The 23,729-nt window shown below is 50.0% G+C and overlaps 1 protein-coding gene across 2 annotated transcripts in view; it reads left to right on the top strand.

Moving 5' to 3' along the window:
- Positions 1-5,253: 5,253 nt before the first annotated feature.
- ADAMTSL3 (ADAMTS like 3) overlaps positions 5,254-23,729 on the top strand; it is a 2,432,792-nt gene continuing 2,414,316 nt past the window's right edge. For both annotated transcript variants that reach the window (XM_085644288.1, XM_085644289.1), the window contains exon 1: positions 5,254-5,510. The gene's annotated coding sequence lies outside the window, so the exon portion shown is untranslated. The remainder of the gene's footprint in view (positions 5,511-23,729) is intronic.

The raw sequence follows: 23,729 nt of genomic DNA on the forward strand, positions 1-23,729 counted from the left end.
GTGCTATGGGAAGCCAGTGCAGCTCTGCAAGGGCCTGAGTTGAAGAAGAATGACGAATGCGCGTCCAAAGACAATTTTTCATTAAATATGACTCCCAAGTTGCGGACTGCCCCAGAAGGTCGCAATGGGGGGTCTGCAGAAATAGGCCAGAAGTTGACCGGAAGGGGATGGGACACTTTGCCACCCTTAGTGCAAGAATTTCAGTTTTATCTGCATTAAATTGCAGCGAATTAGTTCTTAGCCAACAAGCCACACTCTGCATGCATGCGTGAAAATTCTCCAAAGATGATGACTGCTCTCCTTCCAGTGATAAAATCAACTGGGTGTCATCTGCATAGTTTACCATGCCTATGCCATAAGATTTAATAATATCCACCAGAGAACGCATGTAGACATTAAACAGGATGGGGCTTATTGCGGAACCCTGCGGTACACCATGATGGCTTTTGGTGAACTTAGACTGAAAAGGGGTGAAGCGCTACGGACTGACTTCTATCAAAAAGATATGAGTAGAGCCATTTCAGTGCTAAACCGGTTACCCCCACTCCTTCCAACCGCTCCAGGAGGACCCTATGATTGACCGTGTCGAATGCGGCAGACAGGTCTAATAGGATCAAGATGGCATGTTGACCCTTGTCTGCACGCAGACGAAGTTTGTCCAACACGGTCAATCGGGCAGTCTCTGTCCCATGTCCCGGGCGAAATCCAAACTGGACCTCGTCCAGTAGATCGTTTGCCTCAAGGAACTGGGAGAGTGCTTGACTCACATGGCTTCATCCCCGGATGAACTCTGGCTGGCCCTCCACGGGCCCATATTTTGTAGTGTGCTCTGCATTGCTCTGTACCGCTCCAGCTGCAGAACTCACTGGATGTGCAATAAACATCCAGTGTGTAATAATCGAAGTATGGAGATATGACCAGTTTGATTTACATGTATGTTTATTGAAGCGTTGGTAAATCAGGGATCACAAGATAATAAATGATGTATGATAGATCTCCTATTCAGAGCCCCACCAGGAACAGCTCCCTTGCTGCTCAGCCCATCCTCTCAACTGACACTCCACACACAGTCATACCAGCATTCTATGATCTCACCACGCATACCAACATTCCAAGAACATCCACACTGGCTGAGCAGCAAGGTAGGGAATCAGGAAAGGTGCAATACACAATACCTGCATACTACACACCTTCCCCCTTTAATAAAGAAAACAAAAGAATTATGTAAGCAGTAAGCATAGTAAAAGCATAACCAAATATAGTAGTAAAACATTGCATTTAACTAACAAAACAAAGATAGAATATGCAATCCCTCCAAAAAGGAAAATATGCGATCAATCCCAACAATGAACGCATTAAATCAATTAACTACACACACCTCTTCCTCCTTTACAAGCAAACTAAGAAAGGACGTAATGCCCATTCCGCATAACAAACCAAAAACATGGGTACACTGCCCATTGCACATAAACCAAATACGGGAACACTGCCCATTATGGATTTCAAAAATAAAGTATGGACACACTGCCCATTGCGCACTGAAATTAAATATGGGTCCACTGCCCATTGCGCATAAATCAAATATGGGTCCACTGCCCACTGCGCATAAACCAAAGATGGGTCAACTGCCCATTGTGCATAAACTAGATGGGTCCACCGCCCATTGTGCATAAACCAAAGATGGGTCAACTGCCCATTGCGCATAAACAAAGATGGGTCCACTGCCCATTGCGCATAAACTACATATGGGTCCACTGCCCATTGCGCCTAACTAAAATATGGGAACACTACCCAAAATATAGGTACACTGGCTATTGTGCATTACCTAATAAAATATGAATGCTGTCCATTGCCCACTTTAAACTTATGCAACAACTAGAGGTAACTACCAATCCACACAGCTAAATAACAATATAAAAGGTAGCGAGATTGTAACACTAATGCTAGGCACAAAGAAAACCGTATAGGGTAGAATCAGTGTAAAGGGTGTGCACTACCCACACTGTAGATTAAAATAGAGTGTGTGAAAACCAGCTCCAACACAACAAATACCCTCACAAAACCAATCAAAGCCTAGTACCCTAAAATATCTAGATCAAGAACCTCAGCAAATAAATAACAATTTTGCTTATTGAATGCAACGTGAGCAAATTCACTAGTTAAGTATGAAATAGCATACTGACATAGTGCGCAAAACATATGACTCAATTTACAAGAATAAAATAAAACTGCAAAAATCACCAGAAGCAGTCTGGTACAGTAAAATACTAGTACAGATACAGTAATACCATAATGAGTAAAAAAAAACAAAAAACGACACATAGAACAGCTCCAAAATATAATCCAGAAACCCTGATGAGCGATGTCTCACCCGAACCCACTAATGTTAGAAAAGATCGCCATTGAAAATCTTGCTTCAGCTGTTTACTGACGAAGGATTGAAAAGTTTCTGGCAGTCAAAGTGCTTAAATCACAATAAGATGCAATGTCATCTTGTCTGCAGCGCGAAGATCACTTTCCATTGCAGTGTCAAAATGCAGCATGTCGTACTCACGTTTTCCGCCACTTCGGAGTTTGTATTAAATAAAAAAAACATAGACGACAAGAATCGAAGCATTCTGGAAACTAATCTTCACCACAGACATTTCCCTTAACTCGCACTGACAGCAGCCTGAAGAGAAACCTTGGCAACTAAGATGGCGGCACGTTTAGTTGACGGCGCGCCGTATGGTTCACAGCACATTGAAGCACCAAGGCGTGCATTGAGCAGCACCTACATCGTCACAGAGGAAAGACGAGACGTCAGCATGTCCAGAAGATGAAGGTGAGTGTGCGCTGGAACTCGAGCCACATCTTTATTTTCGATTTTTTTTTTAAAATGACAGTTGGCAAGTTAAGGAATCAGGTCTCAGCGTAGGCCACACATGAAAAATAAAATAAGTTGCACTTGACTTTATCCAGAGCAAGCACAAAGAATACAATCCATACGCCATCAGGAAAATACATGCTAGAAATACACAAGCTGAAGTTGAAAACACGAACTCCTTTGTACTGACAGGCAGTCTAGTTGGGAGATAAGCTCGACCGTTTGCTCACTGAAGAGTGCTCATAGCGTAACGATGTACAGCATACTCTCTATGTAAACGCTGGGTTGGCTCCAGACAGCTTGCGGCAGGAACTGGCACACTTAAACTGTATGCAGGCAGAAATTGGCATACTTAAGCTGTATGCAGGCAGGAACTGGCACATCAGGATTTGAGGGCGACCGATGGCGTGGTCACTGGTGGGGCTCAGGTCGGGGTGCCAGTAAACTTGAGTTGCTTTTTAAAATCTCTTTTCTCTTGCTTAATGTTCTTCATCTTGAAGTATCATGGGGTTTCTTGAGGTGCAGGTTCGTTCCAATCGTCGCCATTTGTAATAATCGAAGTATGGAGATATGACCAGTTTGATTTACATGTATGTTTATTGAAGCGTTGGTAAATCAGGGATCACAAGATAATAAATGATGTATGATAGATCTCCTATTCAGAGCCCCACCAGGAACAGCTCCCTTGCTGCTCAGCCCATCCTCTCAACTGACACTCCACACACAGTCATACCAGCATTCTATGATCTCACCACGCATACCAACATTCCAAGAACATCCACACTGGCTGAGCAGCAAGGTAGGGAATCAGGAAAGGTGCAATACACAATACCTGCATACTACACAGTGACGCACTGCTGTGTCATGTCTTTCATCATTCATGAATGAATGTGTGGAAGGGACAGTGATTTCCCTTGCGTCAATGATGCTCATTATGTTTTGACTAATGATTCAAAAAATTGATATCAGCATAACGATTCTTTATTTGATGCTTTTAGAATCTGTAATTCTTTTTATTTTTAGTCGAATGCAAATTCTTCGTAGGCTAGCTTTTGTATTAGTGCCCATTTATCTTTTGTGCCTTGTATTGAGGTGCCTTTATGATCAGATGTTTTTGCTCATAATAAAATCTCGGAAATTTTAGAATCTGAGTCCTCTATCCTTTAATGATGTCAAATTGCGATAGTTATATTCTGATAATTGTGTTTACTCCCTCTACGCTATTTGGCAAGTAAAAAGATCCTGGCGACCTGTGAGGGTTCTTGCAGATAATTGGTTAGACAAGAATCCGGCCCTATCATTGGTTATATAGCTTATGTAAACTACGTAGGTCTAATCATACACACACATATCAAGTGTTGAAGTAGCACACCATAAAACGTAATAGTTACGTTTTGGCCTTTAAAAATGGGTGTTAAGTACTACACAACTAAGGGGCATATCAGCAACAACCGGCGATAATTATCGCTCAGCGCTCTTAGCGTGAGGATAATTATCGCCGGGTAACGTCGATTTTTATCGCTGGGATAGCGTGCTATTAGCAATGCTTATCTCCTCAGCGATAAAAATCCTCACGCTAACTGCCTAACGTGAGATTATCACTGGAAACCCAGCGATAATCTCACGCAATGTGGCGTTAGCTTGCTGATAGGGACTCACAAACTTAGCCATGATATCCACCTTCCATAGGATATCATGGCTAAGTCAGTCCTGAAGCAGGCGTAAGGAAAGTAGCGATAACAGGGGTTATCGCAACTTTTCCTGACGCTATGCTTCATAGTGTGGGGCTTGATGATAGGAGAAATGTCGCTTTAGCGACATTTCTCCTGTCATGTTAGGTCAGGAACGCCCTTTGCATCTCATTAGAGATGCAAAGCTGGGCGTTAGGAATCCCCACGCTAAAGCAAGGTTTCAGGCGTTACCTTGGCCTTGCTAATTAGGTGATAAAATTATTGTAAATATGCCCCTAAATGGGCTAAATGGTACATGTCCTGTGAACCACAAATAATGAAAGATTGAGTTAAAACATGCTAACATTCGAATTTATGTTTGACAGATTAAATGTAGGTGTTTGCAACAGATGCATAACATCTGTGAACTTTGGTATACACACAAAATACTCAGCAGCAGGCTTTGTAAACCTCCAAACTATTTTATGCTTATACAAAGAGGATTAATTTCACAGCCTTGGCGCTTCACCTATATTGGGAAATATTGACGCCGCAGCTGAACTGTGTTGCGATTCTCCGTCCGTATTATCGTGCCTTGCGCACAGATTAGGTTGCATCTCCCCGTTCTGACAGGAGGTGGCGACCGCGGGCTTCACATCTGCAGGCCCTTCCTGCGAGCCCTGCAGCTGCAGACGTTTTATCACTCACTCTGAGCCACTTGACTCGTGCAGCAGGGAGGGCGCTCCGGGCACAGCGGCAGCAGTAGCGGCGGCACAGCGCTAGACCCGACCCGAGGGCGGACCAGCCTGCCTCGGGCTCGCAATGGCAAGCTTTCTCCTCATGACTCCTTTCTTGCGTATTCACCTTGAACTTTGAAGATGTCGTTTCTCTCTTAGACAACTGGCGAGATACTTGTATTTCTCCTAATTTTGGACCACGCAGCGGCAGGACGCTCTGACAGCGCGTCTGTGGAGGTGAGTGGCGGCTAATAGCATGCGTAATAGATTGGCGCGATTCCTTTGCTCTGTTTCCAAAACTTTGGAGACTATTTGTAACTGTATGTACAGCAACGATTTGCTCTCAAAGTGCTGCGGCGCAGTCGTAGCTGCAGAGAAACACTACTCTGCTCCGGCAGGGGCAAGCATGATTTCCATGCCTTCCTTTTGACGTTGCTACTCCTGAAAAAGGATTTCAGAAATGAGGGTTATGTTTACCCCCGGTAAAGGGTAGGGAGGAGGCAGAGCAGCTGTTTGTAGACTGGATGGGAGGAGAAGCTGACATGTATGCGGGTTTAGAAATTAGGTTGTAACTTCTTTCTATTTTTATGAGTCTAAGGCAGAGCATAAGGTACCGAATAGGAGACCAGTGAAAGAATCTCAGGAATAGAACATCTGTGATAGGAAAACAGGGATGGGGCCTGACACCAGAAGAGAGACAGCATTGGTTTGTGCCTGACACCAGAAGAGTGGCATCATTCTCTGAGCATCAGGTATAGGCAGGGCCACTGGAATTATGCGGCAGGAAAGGGCAAATTTTGTGGCAGGGATGAGTAAATTATACGGCTAGAAAAGGCAAATTGTGCTGTGTAATGCTGCACATTTTTAAATAGTTTTACTTCGTTATTTTGTACATTTTACACTTGTTGACACTATATGGGCATTGGGGGCACCTCATTAATACCAGTCGAATACCCAAATATATCAATAAACAATAGAAAGGTGACCAGGCAAAAGACCTTCTACTGCACGGCAACCCGTGCCGCTGCGTTTTTAGTAACTTTTGAACTGATTGAGCTAGAAACAATTTTTTTTGTTATTTGGTAAAATCTACAGATTATGCAGCAGATGATGGATTATGTGGCAAATGCGGCAAATCTATAATTATGCAAAAATCATTGCGGCCGCACAATTGTATAATTCCATTGCCCCTTGATATAGGTCATCGGGGCTAGACCAAGATACAGGACAAGGGAATCCGGTATGGGGCCTTGATCAGGGCTCAAGCTGGGAGGTATGGGTTATAGAGATTAAGATATAGTACTATCTCGTGTAGGCAGGGTTTGAGGAGAACAACATAAGACATGAGGTAGTGCGGATTTCAGGCTCACGGATTTCATAAACGTAACAAGTGTGCAGGTGTATAGGGTTGAGCAAAGTACGGGGGGAGTGTATCATGTATAGGGTAGAACACCAAGAGAAAGTATCAATGGCAAGACAACGTGCGAATGGAAAAGCATCAGAAAAATGATATGTCACCAAGAATGGAGAGGGCAGGATATTAGAATAAGGCATAAGTGAAAAAGCTTCTGTAATAGGGTACCTGGTTCACTGTAGGCATAAGGTGATTCTCGTGCAGCAGCTGCATTTTCTGTATACCTCTGGATTTATCATACTTGCCAAGTTTGCAGTTTTCAACAAAAAATGTGTTTCTAAGTCAAACAGATTTAAAAATTATTTTATAAAAGCATTAGTCAAGCACAGTGGTATTAATTGTTGATTGCTGTATTTTAGAGTGAATCCTTTGCAGACATAAAATGAATGTTTGTTAAAATGGCAACATAGTGAAATAATATTGCCCCAGAATGTGCCACATTTCCCCCCGTAATTTGCCTTCTCTTGCTGTATATTTTAGTCTACACTGCTGCAAAAGTTTGTATTCTGTTGCCCCATAGTTCTGGTGGACCAGAGAATAGAGTATCAGGGAGAGCAGGGAATCGCTTCAGGCCTAAGGACACAACATAATGGAAGTACATCACAGATAGTGGAGGGCATCAAAGCAAGGACATTGAGAATAGAGCATAAAACCAACAGAAGGCATCAAAAATATGAAAGAACATCATGGGAAGGGCATTAGGCAGTGGCGGCTGGTAATGTTCCTGAGCAGGAGGATTGTTCACACGTGCGCGCATACACACATACTCACGTATTCACATGCACATTCATTCACACCTCTCCACTCACAAGCTCATACACCCATAATTCACAAGCACACATGCATGTGCACATCCATTCACAGCACAGACACACAAATACACACATATATACACACACACCCAACATAAAAAAAATAAAACATACTGGGCCACGGCAGTGACATCGGGTGGCAGGAGGGAAGCTTCGTGGTGCCTGGATGCTTCGGGGAATAGACTGCAGAAAGACTGCGCTACCTCCACTCATTGGCTGGCCTTCTCAAGCATCAGCCAATGAGAGGACGACCTTCCCTTACTTGTCACCGAATGGGAAAGGGTTATTGAGACTTACTGAATCCACCCCACTCTGTGACGAGGCGTTCCTAATAGACAGTCGGCCATGGACACTTTACGGCTTAAAACTGAAGCGCCCAGGTCCGGGTCTATTGGTGATGCCTGAGGGGGAGGACCTTGCAATGCTTTGCACGGCTGAGGAGGTCACACCTTCCGGGCTGTGAAATCTTCAGCTTGGCAAAGTTCAGCTCATGCACCAAGCGCCTGCACATTTAGCGCATGTGTAGCACCTGGCAAACATGAAGAGTGTCTGTCAGACTGACTTTTGCTCAGCCCTCAACAATGGGCTGTACCTGGCATTATGGATAAGGCAAAGCACAAGGGGCCCAGATTACGAGTTGGGCTGTGCGTAGGGTGACCAACTGACATGGGTGCAAATTAAGGACGGTGAGTGTAAAAATTCAGGACAAAGGGTCAAAATTCACGACAAAAATTCAGGACAGGAGGTAAAAATTCAGGACAAAACTTTGGGACAAAAGGTACGTTTTACAGACACATCAGAGGAGGTCTCGCAATAGAATATAATTAAGCCCATCCATATCCAAACATATCTAATCATTTGCAAACCTATCCATCATGTATCCTTCTATCCATCATTTCACTCATTCATCCCTCCATCCACCCTTTCACTCATCCATCCATCCATTATCCATCCATCCGTCCTTTCACCCTATTCATCAGTACACTCATCCATCCACTCTTCCACCCATCCATTCACTCGTCCATCCAGCCTTTTATCTTTTCACCCATCCAGCCATCAGTTCACTCACTCATCCATCCACCCAGTCACTCATCCTTCCACCCATTCACCCTTTCAGTCATCAATCCATCCTCCCTTTCTTTCTCCATCGACCCTTTCACTTCGCCATCCTTCCTTCTACCCATCCATCTACTCATCCACGCATGAATCCTTCCATTGACCCTAACAGTCATCCATCCACCCTTTCACTCCCTCATCCATCCTTACATCCACCCACTCACTCATCTGTCCAGCCATTCACCCTTTTACTTATCAATTTATCAATCCATCCATCATTTCACTCATCCATCCACCCATTAACTCACCCATCACCCACCCGTTCACTCATCCATCCATCCTTTCACTCTTCCATCCACTCTTTTACCCATCGATCTACCCTTCCACCCATACATACATCTTTTTACTGTTTCTCTCATCCATCCTTCAACTCACTGATCCATACATCCTTTCTCTCATTATCCATCCATTCACCCTTTCACTAATCTATCCAGCCATCCACCCATCCCTTCATTTACTCACTCGCCCACCTTTTCATATTAATAATAAGCTGAGCCTTTGTCTGCAGAATTGCAGGCAGAAGAGGCCCATCAAGAATTTCACCCTTGCTGTAGTTCCTAAGGCAATGGGTGGGGGTAGGGTTCCCTATGCCCCGGCACAGGAAATCTGAAAACATGAAATTCATGGGTCATGCATGATGCACTGTGCCAGGCCCTGAGGTGACTTTGACATGGTGTTGTTTCCAGGGCTTTAAGTGGGATGAAAATACCGGGGGGTCTAACCAAAGGGGGTGTGTTGGAAAACCACTCCCACACTAGAAGGGGTGGTGGTGGTCTTCCGGACACACTGTGGTAGCTTGGCTCGAGTGGTCAGGAACCAGGCGCAGTGCTAAGCATACAATATACCCATACAATAACCATGCGTGCATCCGTTCCAAAAACGACTCTACACCGTAAAAATTATGAAAATATTCCTCTTTATCTTTTTCTCTTAGTTGCTGATTGGAAAAGAATAAATAGGTCAATCACCATATACAAGTTTCAATTAGTGCAGGTCAAATAAATATTGGCTGTTTGATGAAATAAATAGGGGTGATCATAAATAACAGGGCATAAATACAAGTGCAATATATACAGACAATTAAATACTTTGAGGCAATAAATACTGTACCAATAAATATTGTACACCAACAAGTCCTGTGGACCTATAAATATAGTGCAGCAATAAATAGGTAAAAACTCAATAAATACAGTATCCCCAATAAATAATTAAAAGTATACAGCAACCCTCATATAATCAGATGACACTTCAATTCTTAAGGGCTGATATGGCCCAGGCACAGCTTGTAGGGTTGTGGAAGGCTTGAGGGGGGCTACTCCCTGGCTGGGACAAGGCTGAGGCCTAAACTGAGGTAGATCAAAGGGGGGAATACCAGTGCCCTGGCTTTCTCTCTCCACACAACCTCTCTAGGTTAGTCCCAGTTCACCCCTTGCACAGTCAGGTTGGTTTCAGCACCTCCCTAGCCCCTTAGAGCAGTCTCTCAGGTCTCCACAGGGCCTTAGGCGCCCTCTACTCCACTTACTGCCCTTTTTCTGATGTTCCGACGCCGCTGAAGTCGTGTCGACGCCGTGAGGCGGCTCCGGTTCGGTCTCGGCGGCCTCGGCACAATGTCAGTTCTTTGACGACGCCGGTAGGCGGTTCCGGTCCGATGTCGGTGGCCTCGGTTCGATCTCGACCTCCGATTCGACGGCGTCGGGCAATCTCTTCACGATGTCGACTTCGGGCGGCTCCGGTCCGATGGCGCTCTCGGCTCCGATGACGTCAGCCGGCCTGGCCTCGATGTCGACTTCCGGCGACTCCGGGGTGCGATCCTCACCCCCGACCTCCGGTGCTCCTCCACACAGGTTCCGGGCGACTCCGGAGTGCGATCCTCACTCCCGACCTCCGGTGCTCCTCTACCTCGGTCTCCGACGACTCCGGAGGGCGGACTTCACTCCTCCGATGACGCCGCTCGCTCGACCTCGGTTCACTTCCTCCTCGACCTCTGGAATTCCTCACGACCTCCGTCGGCGCCCTCTCACGACCTCAGGCGGCTCCGGGTACGACGTCTGCTACTTCAGTCAGCGCCGCTTCTCCACCTCGGGCTCCAGGTCTTCAGGCTACTCGACGCCGGACTCCAGGGAAACCAGTTCTCAGGTCAGAATCTTGCTGTTTTCTTGGTTCTAAGGCCTGTTCCTGCTGTCCAGGTCCTTAGGATAAGTTTCTTCTGTCTTCTTCCCACACAGGGCTATAGGCTGGGATCCATCAGTAGGGACAAGTATCAAGGGTGGGTTTATGGACCCCACTCCAGGCACAAGTTTCCACCCCTGCTGCTTCACTCCTTCCTCCTTCACTGTTGTGCTCCTCTCTCTTCACCAGTCAGGTGCCAACTGCCAGCTCCAACTGCCAACTGCCTCTCTTATCCTCCCAACATTCTAAACGGTCTCCAACTGTCACAGAGTTCTGGAATCTCCTGGAATGTTCTGGAAGGTGCTGGTAGGTTCCAGTGGATGCTGGTGATGTCACAGGTGGCCACCATTTTGTGCTCCAGGCCCTCAGACAGAAGTTTCAGGGGTAGCTAAAATGGCTCCCTGAATCTGTAGCAACACGAAAAAGTCTGGTGGTTCCCAAAAAGGAAAAATTCAAACAGGGTTTGAGGCAAAAGTGGGACAAAATAAATAATGATGAGGAGGGACCACCCAAAGGGCTGACAGGTCTAACACGCGTCCCCCCCAGCTGAAAGTGGGGAGAGCTACCCAACCCCTTGGGAGTTCTCATCACTAAGGCGGAAATACCTTGAGAGACCGTCTGCATTGGCGTGGTCCACTCCAGGCCGATGTTCCACCTGAAAGTCCATCCCCTGTAGGGAAATAGACCACCTCAACAACTTGGGATTCTCCCCCTTCATTTGCATCAGCCAACGAAGGGGTCTGTGGTCGGTCTGAACAAGGAAGTGCGAGCCAAACAGGTATGGCCGCAGCTTCTTCAGAGCCCATACCACTGCAAAGGCTTCACGCTCTATTGCACTCCACTTCTGTTCCCTGGGAAGTAGTCTCCGGGATAGGAAGACCACGGGTTGATCCAGACCCTCTTCGTTGAGTTGCGATAACACTGCCCCAATGCCATGTTCTGATGCATCTGTCTGGACAATGAACTTCTTGGAAAAGTCTGGGGCCCTTAAGACCGGGGCCTCGCACATGGCTTTCTTCAATCTCTCAAAGGCTTGCTGACAAGCCTCCGTCCAGACTACCCGTCGAGGTTGTTTCTTGGACGTGAGCTCCGTGAGGGGGGCTACGATGGTACCGTACCCCTTCACGAAGCGGCGGTAATATCCCGTGAGGCCCAAAAATGCTCGGACCTCAGTCTGTGTCTTGGGGGGTTCCCAGGCCATGATGGCCTCGATCTTCGCCTGGAGGGGTTGCACCGCTCCCCTACCCACCAAGTGTCCAAGGTACACTACCGACCCCTGCCCGATCTGGCACTTGCTGGCCTTGATCGTCAATCCAGCTTGTCTCAGGGCCTGGAGAACAGCTTGCAGGTGACACAAGTGATCCTCCCAGCTGTTACTGAAGACGGCTATGTCATCCAGATAAGCAGCAGAGAAACTCTCCATTCCGGTGAGGATCTGGTTTACCAGGCGCTGAAACGTGGCAGGTGCGTTCTTGAGCCCAAAGGGCATCACACAGAACTGGTAGTGGCCATTGGGCGTGGAGAAGGCTGACCTTTCCCTTGCTCCATCAGTCAAAGAGATCTGCCAGTACCCCGAAGTAAGGTCAAAGGTACTTAGATATTGGGCAGCTCCCAGCCGGTCAATCAATTCATCCGCCCTAGGGATCGGATGAGCATCAGTTTTTGTCACTGAATTCAGTCCCCGGTAGTCCACACAGAACCTCAGTTCTGGTTGGGCACCCGGTGGTGCAGCTTTTGGTACTAACACCACCGGACTGGACCAGGGGCTGCTAGAAGGTTCAATCACTCCTAGCTCCAGCATCTTAGTGACCTCACTATGAATGCTGGCCTTCACCTTGTCTGACATCCGGTAGATCTTGGACTTCACAGGTGGGCTGTCTCCTGTGTCCACGTCATGGACGCACAGGTGAGTCCTACCCGGGACAAGGGAGAACAACGAAGAGTACTGCCCCAGGACCTGGCGACAGTCCTCCTGCTGTTCAGGAGTTAGAGATGGGGAGAGAATCACTCCCTCCACCGACCCATCCTTTTCTTGAGACGCAAACAGATCAGGGAGAGGCTCGCTTTCCACGTCCTCTCCTCCGTCAGTCACCATCATCAAGATGACTTCGGGCCTCTCGTGGTGGGGTTTGAGGCGGTTGGCATGCAGCACCCGCAGGGGCTGACGAGGGGTCTTCAGGTCCACCAAGTAGGTAGCCTTACCCTTCTTCTCCAACACCTCAAAGGGTCCTGACCAGCGATCCTGGAGGGCACTAAGCTCTCCTGGTTCGATCACCCACACCTTCTGGCCAGGCTCCAATTCCACCGGGTGAGCGTTGTGGTCATACCACGCCTTCATCACTGCTTGGCTGGCTTCCAAGTTGTCAGAAGCTTGCTTCCACAACTTAGCCATTTGGCTCCGGAAGGCCAGCATGTAGCTCACGACATCCTGGGGGAGCTTTCTGGGAGTTCTTTCCCAGCCGTCTCTCACCAGGTTAAGAGGTCCGCGTACAGGGTGCCCATACAGAAGCTCGAAGGGGCTGAAGCCCACTCCCTTCTGTGGCACTTCCCTGTATGAAAAAAGTAAACAGGGTAGGAGGACGTCCCATTTCCTCCGCAGGCTTTCAGGCAGACTTCTGATCATGCCTTTCAAGGTTTTATTAAACCTCTCCACCAGACCATTGGTCTGGGGGTGGTAAGGAGTCGTGAACCGGTAGGTCACTCCACACTCCTTCCACATTGCCCGCATATATGCTGACATGAAGTTGGTCCCCCTGTCGGACACAACTTCCTTGGGAAAACCCACTCGGGTAAAGATTCCCATCAGGGCCCTAGCCACAACAGGTGCTGTTATGGTCCTCAGAGGTATTGCCTCTGGGTACCGTGTGGCATGATCCACCAGAACCAGGATAAACCTGTGACCAGCTGTAGTTGGTGGATCTAATGGACCCACAATGTCGATGCCCACCCTTTCAAAGGGGGTGCTAACGACAGGAAGTGGTTCCAGGGGAGTTTTCAGCTTCACCCCTGTTTTCCCACTGGCTTGGCAAGACACACATGTCCGGCAGTAGGTATCGGACGACACTTTCATCTGAGGCCAATAAAAGTGTGGGACAAGACGGGCGAAGGTCTTGTCTTGCCCCAGGTGTCCTGCCAATGGTATCTCGTGAGCCAACTCTAAAAGGAAGGCTCGATAACGTTGAGGGACTACCCAGGCTCGTGACGATCCATGTAGGGGTGCCTTGGGTTCACTGTAGAGGAGGCCATCCTCCCAGTAAACACTGTAGTTCCCTTCAACGTTCCCTGCTGCCTGGGCTTCGGCCTGTCGCCTCAGCCCCTCAAGGGTAGGGCACTCCCTCTGGCCCTGGCAGAATTCCTCCCTGGACGGGCCTCCCTCCACGTGCCACTCGGCCGGGATGGGTAGGTCCTCCAGGTTGGTAACGTCCCCCTCCGCAGACTCCTGGCCCACCACCTCCGGTGGCCTATCCGTCCTACGGGGTGGAGACGCCGAGGCAGGCTCCTCCTGTCCTCGGTTCTTCCCTTGACTGGCAGCTGGCTGGGCCTTTGTTCCAGGCTCCAGCCGGAATGAACTCCCTCTTCGTGTAGTCTCGGACCTTGTGCTAACACAGGCCCAGTCAGGTGTACCCGGCATCTCGGTGTGAGTCCGGTATTCCACCTCCTTCCAAGCGTTGTGCTCCATGTCATTGCCCAGCAGACAATCGACTGGCACGGCAGGGCTTACGGCAACTCGAAGTGAACCTGCAACCCCCCCCCATTCAAAGGGAACCTCGGCCACTGGATAGTGACCTGTTCTGCCGTCAGCCATCGCGGCTGGGTGGAGTACATCGGGAATTACCTGCTCTGGAGACACCAGCTGGCTACGCACCATAGTCATACTGGCTCCTGTGTCTCTCAGAGCCTCCCCTCTTTGGCCGTTGATGGTGATCCACTGCCCATACTTTGCGGTATTTGCGGGCACCTGGATCTTAGGAACCATCTCCCGTTCTCCCAGGGACACTAAAGTGACACCCGCCCACTCCCTTCCCTTAGTTAAGGGCATCTCCTCCCCGAGCACTACACTAGCTACTCCGGGGGTCTTTCCTCCAGTGGGAGGGGGTGATCGTTTCTGACACTTCGGATCTCCTTTATAGTGTCCAACGCCACCGCACTCGTAGCAATGGACAACCCTTGGCTGCTGACTCTGGCCAGGATTAGGGTTTCTGGGTGGGTTAGCCTTAGAGGTGAATCCTGTTCCCTTCCCTTGGAAGTTATTTTGGGGGCCTTTGGAGAACTCCTTTTTCTTTTCCCCTCCTTCTTTCTTCTGGGGGGCGCCCTGTCCGGCCTTTTGAGTATCCCCTCCAGTCCCCCTTGTGGACACCCGGGTACTAGCCCAAATGTCCGCCTCCTCAGCAAGCTTCCGGGGGCTGGTCAGCTTGCTATCCACCAGGTGTTGCCGCAGTTCAGGGAAACATTTCTCGAGTAGGTGTTCCTTCAGTACTAGGTCAAACAGCTCCTCGTAGTTCCTTACTTCACTGCCCTGAATCCAACCTTCCAGTGCCTTCTTTGCATAGTCCAGGAAGTCCACCCAATTCTGTGTGCCCAGTTTGTGACTACCCCTGAACTTCTGTCTGTACTTTTCAGGTGTTAGTCCAAACTTTCTGATGAGCGCCAGTTTCATGGTGGGGTAGTGGGTCTGCTCATCCTCTTCGAGGGCCAATAAAGCATCCCTACCAGCTGGAGGCATGTACCTATACAATCCTCCTCCCCAATACTTCACTGGAACCCCATGGGCCCTCAACGAGACCTCATAGGCTGCTAGCCACTTGGCGATGTCGTCACCCGCCCCATAGCTAGCTACTATGTCCTTTGGCAGGTAAGGTTTGGATTCCCTGGTGATTTCTTGGTCTTTGCTGCCACCATTAGGAACAGTTGGTGCCCCAATTCTTAAGATCTGAAGCTCTATCTCTTTCAGTCTTATCTCATGAGCCATCCTCTCTTTCTCCGTCTCATGAGCCAACCTCTGTTCCTCCTTCTCCTTCTCCAGCTTTGCTAAGTCCCATGTGAGCTGTCTTTTCTCCCTCCGATCTGCTAACTCCACTTCGGATAAGCCCCCACTAGAGACAGTGCTGCCCTTCCTAGAAAGTGTCCTGGGCCCTGCTGACAGGTTCCCCACCTCAGGTTGGTACATCTCAGCCCCCTCGGGGTCAGGCTCTCCATCCCTGTCTTCCTCCTCAGCCTTGCTTTCTCGGCGTGCCTCCCCCCAAGCCCTTAAGCTGGTTTGGAGTGCACCCTTCTTTGCTCCTGGGGGACAGTACACCCCCTCCCGCTGGCAAAACTCCCTGAGTTGGGCCACAGTGTACGTTTCTAAATCTTCCAGTACAAACTCCATCTTGCCCACTCAGGTTAGAGGACAGGTTTTGTGCAGTAACAATGTAGGGGGGTACCTTTAATAATACCTCCTCCCACCACCAGAGTAAATTTGAAAAAAACAAAAACCCGCAATTAGGAAGGCCGCTTTGAGAAAACTCCCGGTGTAGGCCTATGGACTACCCACAGTTATTGTTGAGTATATGTAGGCACAGCTCGATCCCACCACTGAACACCAATTTATGTTGGAAAACCACTCCCACACTAGAAGGGGTGGTGGTGGTCTTCCGGACACACTGTGGTAGCTTGGCTCGAGTGGTCAGGAACCAGGCGCAGTGCTAAGCATACAATATACCCATACAATAACCATGCGTGCATCCGTTCCAAAAACGACTCTACACCGTAAAAATTATGAAAATATTCCTCTTTATCTTTTTCTCTTAGTTGCTGATTGGAAAAGAATAAATAGGTCAATCACCATATACAAGTTTCAATTAGTGCAGGTCAAATAAATATTGGCTGTTTGATGAAATAAATAGGGGTGATCATAAATAACAGGGCATAAATACAAGTGCAATATATACAGACAATTAAATACTTTGAGGCAATAAATACTGTACCAATAAATATTGTACACCAACAAGTCCTGTGGACCTATAAATATAGTGCAGCAATAAATAGGTAAAAACTCAATAAATACAGTATCCCCAATAAATAATTAAAAGTATACAGCAACCCTCATATAATCAGATGACACTTCAATTCTTAAGGGCTGATATGGCCCAGGCACAGCTTGTAGGGTTGTGGAAGGCTTGAGGGGGGCTACTCCCTGGCTGGGACAAGGCTGAGGCCTAAACTGAGGTAGATCAAAGGGGGGAATACCAGTGCCCTGGCTTTCTCTCTCCACACAACCTCTCTAGGTTAGTCCCAGTTCACCCCTTGCACAGTCAGGTTGGTTTCAGCACCTCCCTAGCCCCTTAGAGCAGTCTCTCAGGTCTCCACAGGGCCTTAGGCGCCCTCTACTCCACTTACTGCCCTTTTTCTGATGTTCCGACGCCGCTGAAGTCGTGTCGACGCCGTAAGGCGGCTCCGGTTCGGTCTCGGCGGCCTCGGCACAATGTCAGTTCTTTGACGACGCCGGTAGGCGGTTCCGGTCCGATGTCGGTGGCCTCGGTTCGATCTCGACCTCCGATTCGACGGCGTCGGGCAATCTCTTCACGATGTCGACTTCGGGCGGCTCCGGTCCGATGGCGCTCTCGGCTCCGATGACGTCAGCCGGCCTGGCCTCGATGTCGACTTCCGGCGACTCCGGGGTGCGATCCTCACCCCCGACCTCCGGTGCTCCTCCACACAGGTTCCGGGCGACTCCGGAGTGCGATCCTCACTCCCGACCTCCGGTGCTCCTCTACCTCGGTCTCCGACGACTCCGGAGGGCGGACTTCACTCCTCCGATGACGCCGCTCGCTCGACCTCGGTTCACTTCCTCCTCGACCTCTGGAATTCCTCACGACCTCCGTCGGCGCCCTCTCACGACCTCAGGCGGCTCCGGGTACGACGTCTGCTACTTCAGTCAGCGCCGCTTCTCCACCTCGGGCTCCAGGTCTTCAGGCTACTCGACGCCGGACTCCAGGGAAACCAGTTCTCAGGTCAGAATCTTGCTGTTTTCTTGGTTCTAAGGCCTGTTCCTGCTGTCCAGGTCCTTAGGATAAGTTTCTTCTGTCTTCTTCCCACACAGGGCTATAGGCTGGGATCCATCAGTAGGGACAAGTATCAAGGGTGGGTTTATGGACCCCACTCCAGGCACAAGTTTCCACCCCTGCTGCTTCACTCCTTCCTCCTTCACTGTTGTGCTCCTCTCTCTTCACCAGTCAGGTGCCAACTGCCAGCTCCAACTGCCAACTGCCTCTCTTATCCTCCCAACATTCTAAACGGTCTCCAACTGTCACAGAGTTCTGGAATCTCCTGGAATGTTCTGGAAGGTGCTGGTAGGTTCCAGTGGATGCTGGTGATGTCACAGGTGGCCACCATTTTGTGCTCCAGGCCCTCAGACAGAAGTTTCAGGGGTAGCTAAAATGGCTCCCTGAATCTGTAGCAACACGAAAAAGTCTGGTGGTTCCCAAAAAGGAAAAATTCAAACAGGGTTTGAGGCAAAAGTGGGACAAAATAAATAATGATGAGGAGGGACCACCCAAAGGGCTGACAGGTCTAACACGCGTCCCCCCCAGCTGAAAGTGGGGAGAGCTACCCAACCCCTTGGGAGTTCTCATCACTAAGGCGGAAATACCTTGAGAGACCGTCTGCATTGGCGTGGTCCACTCCAGGCCGATGTTCCACCTGAAAGTCCATCCCCTGGAGGGAAATAGACCACCTCAACAACTTGGGATTCTCCCCCTTCATTTGCATCAGCCAACGAAGGGGTCTGTGGTCGGTCTGAACCAGGAAGTGCGAGCCAAACAGGTATGGCCGCAACTTCTTCAGAGCCCATACCACTGCAAAGGCTTCACGCTCTATTGCACTCCACTTCTGTTCCCTGGGAAGTAGTCTCCTGGATAGGAAGACCACGGGTTGATCCAGACCCTCTTCGTTGAGTTGCGATAGCACTGCCCCAATGCCATGTTCTGATGCATCTGTCTGGACAATGAACTCCTTGGAAAAGTCTGGGGCCCTTAAGACCGGGGCCTCGCACATGGCTTTCTTCAATCTCTCAAAGGCTTGCTGACAAGCCTCCGTCCAGACTACCCGTCGAGGTTGTTTCTTGGACGTGAGCTCCGTGAGGGGGGCTACGATGGTACCGTACCCCTTCACGAAGCGGCGGTAATATCCCGTGAGGCCCAAAAATGCTCGGACCTCAGTCTGTGTCTTGGGGGGTTCCCAGGCCATGATGGCCTCGATCTTCGCCTGGAGGGGTTGCACCGCTCCCCTACCCACCAAGTGTCCAAGGTACACTACCGACCCCTGCCCGATCTGGCACTTGCTGGCCTTGATCGTCAATCCAGCTTGTCTCAGGGCCTGGAGAACAGCTTGCAGGTGACGCAAGTGATCCTCCCAGCTGTTACTGAAGACGGCTATGTCATCCAGATAAGCAGCAGAGAAACTCTCCATTCCGGTGAGGATCTGGTTTACCAGGCGCTGAAACGTGGCAGGTGCGTTCTTGAGCCCAAAGGGCATCACACAGAACTGGTAGTGGCCATTGGGCGTGGAGAAGGCTGACCTTTCCCTTGCTCCATCAGTCAAAGAGATCTGCCAGTACCCCGAAGTAAGGTCAAAGGTACTTAGATATTGGGCAGCTCCCAGCCGGTCAATCAATTCATCCGCCCTAGGGATCGGATGAGCATCAGTTTTTGTCACTGAATTCAGTCCCCGGTAGTCCACACAGAACCTCAGTTCTGGTTGGGCACCCGGTGGTGCAGCTTTTGGTACTAACACCACCGGACTGGACCAGGGGCTGCTAGAAGGTTCAATCACTCCTAGCTCCAGCATCTTAGTGACCTCACTATGAATGCTGGCCTTCACCTTGTCTGACATCCGGTAGATCTTGGACTTCACAGGTGGGCTGTCTCCTGTGTCCACATCATGGACGCACAGGTGAGTCCTACCCGGGACAAGGGAGAACAACGCAGAGTACTGCCCCAGGGCCTGGCGACAGTCCTCCTGCTGTTCAGGAGTTAGAGATGGGGAGAGAATCACTCCCTCCACCGACCCATCCTTTTCCTGAGACGCAAACAGATCAGGGAGAGGCTCGCTTTCCACGTCCTCTCCTCCGTCAGTCACCATCATCAAGATGACTTCGGGCCTCTCGTGGTGGGGTTTGAGGCGGTTGGCATGCAGCACCCGCAGGGGCTGACGAGGGGTCTTCAGGTCCACCAAGTAGGTAGCCTTACCCTTCTTCTCCAACACCTCAAAGGGTCCTGACCAGCGATCCTGGAGGGCACTAAGCTCTCCTGGTTCGATCACCCACACCTTCTGGCCAGGCTCCAACTCCACCGGGTGAGCGTTGTGGTCATACCACGCCTTCATCACTGCTTGGCTGGCTTCCAAGTTGTCAGAAGCTTGCTTCCACAACTTAGCCATTTGGCTCCGGAAGGCCAGCATGTAGCTCACCACATCCTGGGGGAGCTTTCTGGGAGTTCTTTCCCAGCCGTCTCTCACCAGGTTAAGAGGTCCGCGTACAGGGTGCCCATACAGAAGCTCGAAGGGGCTGAAGCCCACTCCCTTCTGTGGCACTTCCCTGTATGAAAAAAGTAAACAGGGTAGGAGGACGTCCCATTTCCTCCGCAGGCTTTCAGGCAGACTTCTGATCATGCCTTTCAAGGTTTTATTAAACCTCTCCACCAGACCATTGGTCTGGGGGTGGTAAGGAGTCGTGAACCGGTAGGTCACTCCACACTCCTTCCACATTGCCCGCATATATGCTGACATGAAGTTGGTCCCCCTGTCGGACACAACTTCCTTGGGAAAACCCACTCGGGTAAAGATTCCCATCAGGGCCCTAGCCACAACAGGTGCTGTTATGGTCCTCAGAGGTATTGCCTCTGGGTACCGTGTGGCATGATCCACCAGAACCAGGATAAACCTGTGACCAGCTGTAGTTGGTGGATCTAATGGACCCACAATGTCGATGCCCACCCTTTCAAAGGGGGTGCTAACGACAGGAAGTGGTTCCAGGGGAGCTTTCAGCTTCACCCCTGTTTTCCCACTGGCTTGGCAAGACACACATGTCCGGCAGTAGGTATCGGACGACACTTTCATCTGAGGCCAATAAAAGTGTGGGACAAGACGGGCGAAGGTCTTGTCTTGCCCCAGGTGTCCTGCCAATGGTATCTCGTGAGCCAACTCTAAAAGGAAGGCTCGATAACGTTGAGGGACTACCCAGGCTCGTGACGATCCATGTAGGGGTGCCTTGGGTTCACTGTAGAGGAGGCCATCCTCCCAGTAAACACTGTAGTTCCCTTCAACGTTCCCTGCTGCCTGGGCTTCGGCCTGTCGCCTCAGCCCCTCAAGGGTAGGGCACTCCCTCTGGCCCTGGCAGAATTCCTCCCTGGACGGGCCTCCCTCCACGTGCCACTCGGCCGGGATGGGTAGGTCCTCCAGGTTGGTAACGTCCCCCTCCGCAGACTCCTGGCCCACCACCTCCGGTGGCCTATCCGTCCTACGGGGTGGAGACGCCGAGGCAGGCTCCTCCTGTCCTCGGTTCTTCCCTTGACTGGCAGCTGGCTGGGCCTTTGTTCCAGGCTCCAGCCGGAATGAACTCCCTCTTCGGGTAGTCTCGGACCTTGTGCTAACACAGGCCCAGTCAGGTGTACCCAGCATCTCGGTGTGAGTCCGGTATTCCACCTCCTTCCAAGCGTTGTGCTCCATGTCATTGCCCAGCAGACAATCGACTGGCACGGCAGGGCTTACGGCAACTCGAAGTGAACCTGCAACCCCCCCCCATTCAAAGGGAACCTCGGCCACTGGATAGTGACCTGTTCTGCCGTCAGCCATCGCGGCTGGGTGGAGTACATCGGGAATTACCTGCTCTGGAGACACCAGCTGGCTACGCACCATAGTCATACTGGCTCCTGTGTCTCTCAGAGCCTCCCCTCTTTGGCCGTTGATGGTGATCCACTGCCCATACTTTGCGGTATTTGCGGGCACCTGGATCTTAGGAACCATCTCCCGTTCTCCCAGGGACACTAAAGTGACACCCGCCCACTCCCTTCCCTTAGTTAAGGGCATCTCCTCCCCGAGCACTACACTAGCTACTCCGGGGGTCTTTCCTCCAGTGGGAGGGGGTGATCGTTTCTGACACTTCGGATCTCCTTTATAGTGTCCAACGCCACCGCACTCGTAGCAATGGACAACCCTTGGCTGCTGACTCTGGCCAGGATTAGGGTTTCTGGGTGGGTTAGCCTTAGAGGTGAATCCTGTTCCCTTCCCTTGGAAGTTATTTTGGGGGCCTTTGGAGAACTCCTTTTTCTTTTCCCCTCCTTCTTTCTTCTGGGGGGCGCCCTGTCCGGCCTTTTGAGTATCCCCTCCAGTCCCCCTTGTGGACACCCGGGTACTAGCCCAAATGTCCGCCTCCTCAGCAAGCTTCCGGGGGCTGGTCAGCTTGCTATCCACCAGGTGTTGCCGCAGTTCAGGGAAACATTTCTCGAGTAGGTGTTCCTTCAGTACTAGGTCAAACAGCTCCTCGTAGTTCCTTACTTCACTGCCCTGAATCCAACCTTCCAGTGCCTTCTTTGCATAGTCCAGGAAGTCCACCCAATTCTGTGTGCCCAGTTTGTGACTACCCCTGAACTTCTGTCTGTACTTTTCAGGTGTTAGTCCAAACTTTCTGATGAGCGCCAGTTTCATGGTGGGGTAGTGGGTCTGCTCATCCTCTTCGAGGGCCAATAAAGCATCCCTACCAGCTGGAGGCATGTACCTATACAATCCTCCTCCCCAATACTTCACTGGAACCCCATGGGCCCTCAACGAGACCTCATAGGCTGCTAGCCACTTGGCGATGTCGTCACCCGCCCCATAGCTAGCTACTATGTCCTTTGGCAGGTAAGGTTTGGATTCCCTGGTGATTTCTTGGTCTTTGCTGCCACCATTAGGAACAGTTGGTGCCCCAATTCTTAAGATCTGAAGCTCTATCTCTTTCAGTCTTATCTCATGAGCCATCCTCTCTTTCTCCGTCTCATGAGCCAACCTCTGTTCCTCCTTCTCCTTCTCCAGCTTTGCTAAATCCCATGTGAGCTGTCTTTTCTCTCTCCGATCTGCTAACTCCACGCTGGATAAGCCCCCACTAGAGACAGTGCTGCCCTTCCTAGAAAGTGTCCTGGGCCCTGCTGACAGGTTCCCCACCTCAGGTTGGTACATCTCAGCCCCCTCGGGGTCAGGCTCTCCATCCCTGTCTTCCTCCTCAGCCTTGCTTTCTCGGCGTGCCTCCCCCCAAGCCCTTAAGCTGGTTTGGAGTGCACCCTTCTTTGCTCCCGGGGGACAGTACACCCCCTCCCGCTGGCAAAACTCCCTGAGTTGGGCCTCAGTGTACGTTTCTAGATTTTCTAGTACAAACTCCATCTTGCCCACTCAGGTTAGAGGACAGGTTTTGTGCAGTAACAATGTAGGGGGGTACCTTTAGTAATACCTCCTCCCACCACCAGAGTAAATTTGGAAAAAACAAAAACCCACAATTAGGAAGGCCGCTTTGAGAAAACTCCCGGTGTAGGCCTATGGACTACCCACAGTTATTGTTGAGTATATGTAGGCACAGCTCTATCCCACCACTGAACACCAATTTATGTTGGAAACGCCCACTCCCACTCCGCAGGGTGGTGGTGGACTCCCCGAACACACTGTGGTAGCTTGGCTCGAGTGGTCAGGAAACAGGCGCAGTGCTAAGCATACAATATACCCATACAATAACCATGCGTGCATCCGTTCCAAAAACGACTCTACACCGTAAAAATTATGAAAATATTCTTTCTTTATCTTTTTCTCTTAGTTGCTGATTGGAAAAATAAATAGGTCAATCACAATATACAAGTTCCAATTAGTGCAGGTCAAATAAATATTGGCTGTTTGATGAAATAAATAGGGGTGATCATAAATAACAGGGCATAAATACAAGTG

This window comes from Triturus cristatus, chromosome 3_1 (assembly GCF_964204655.1).
Source record: "Triturus cristatus chromosome 3_1, aTriCri1.1, whole genome shotgun sequence".
Classification (NCBI taxonomy): domain Eukaryota; kingdom Metazoa; phylum Chordata; class Amphibia; order Caudata; family Salamandridae; genus Triturus; species Triturus cristatus.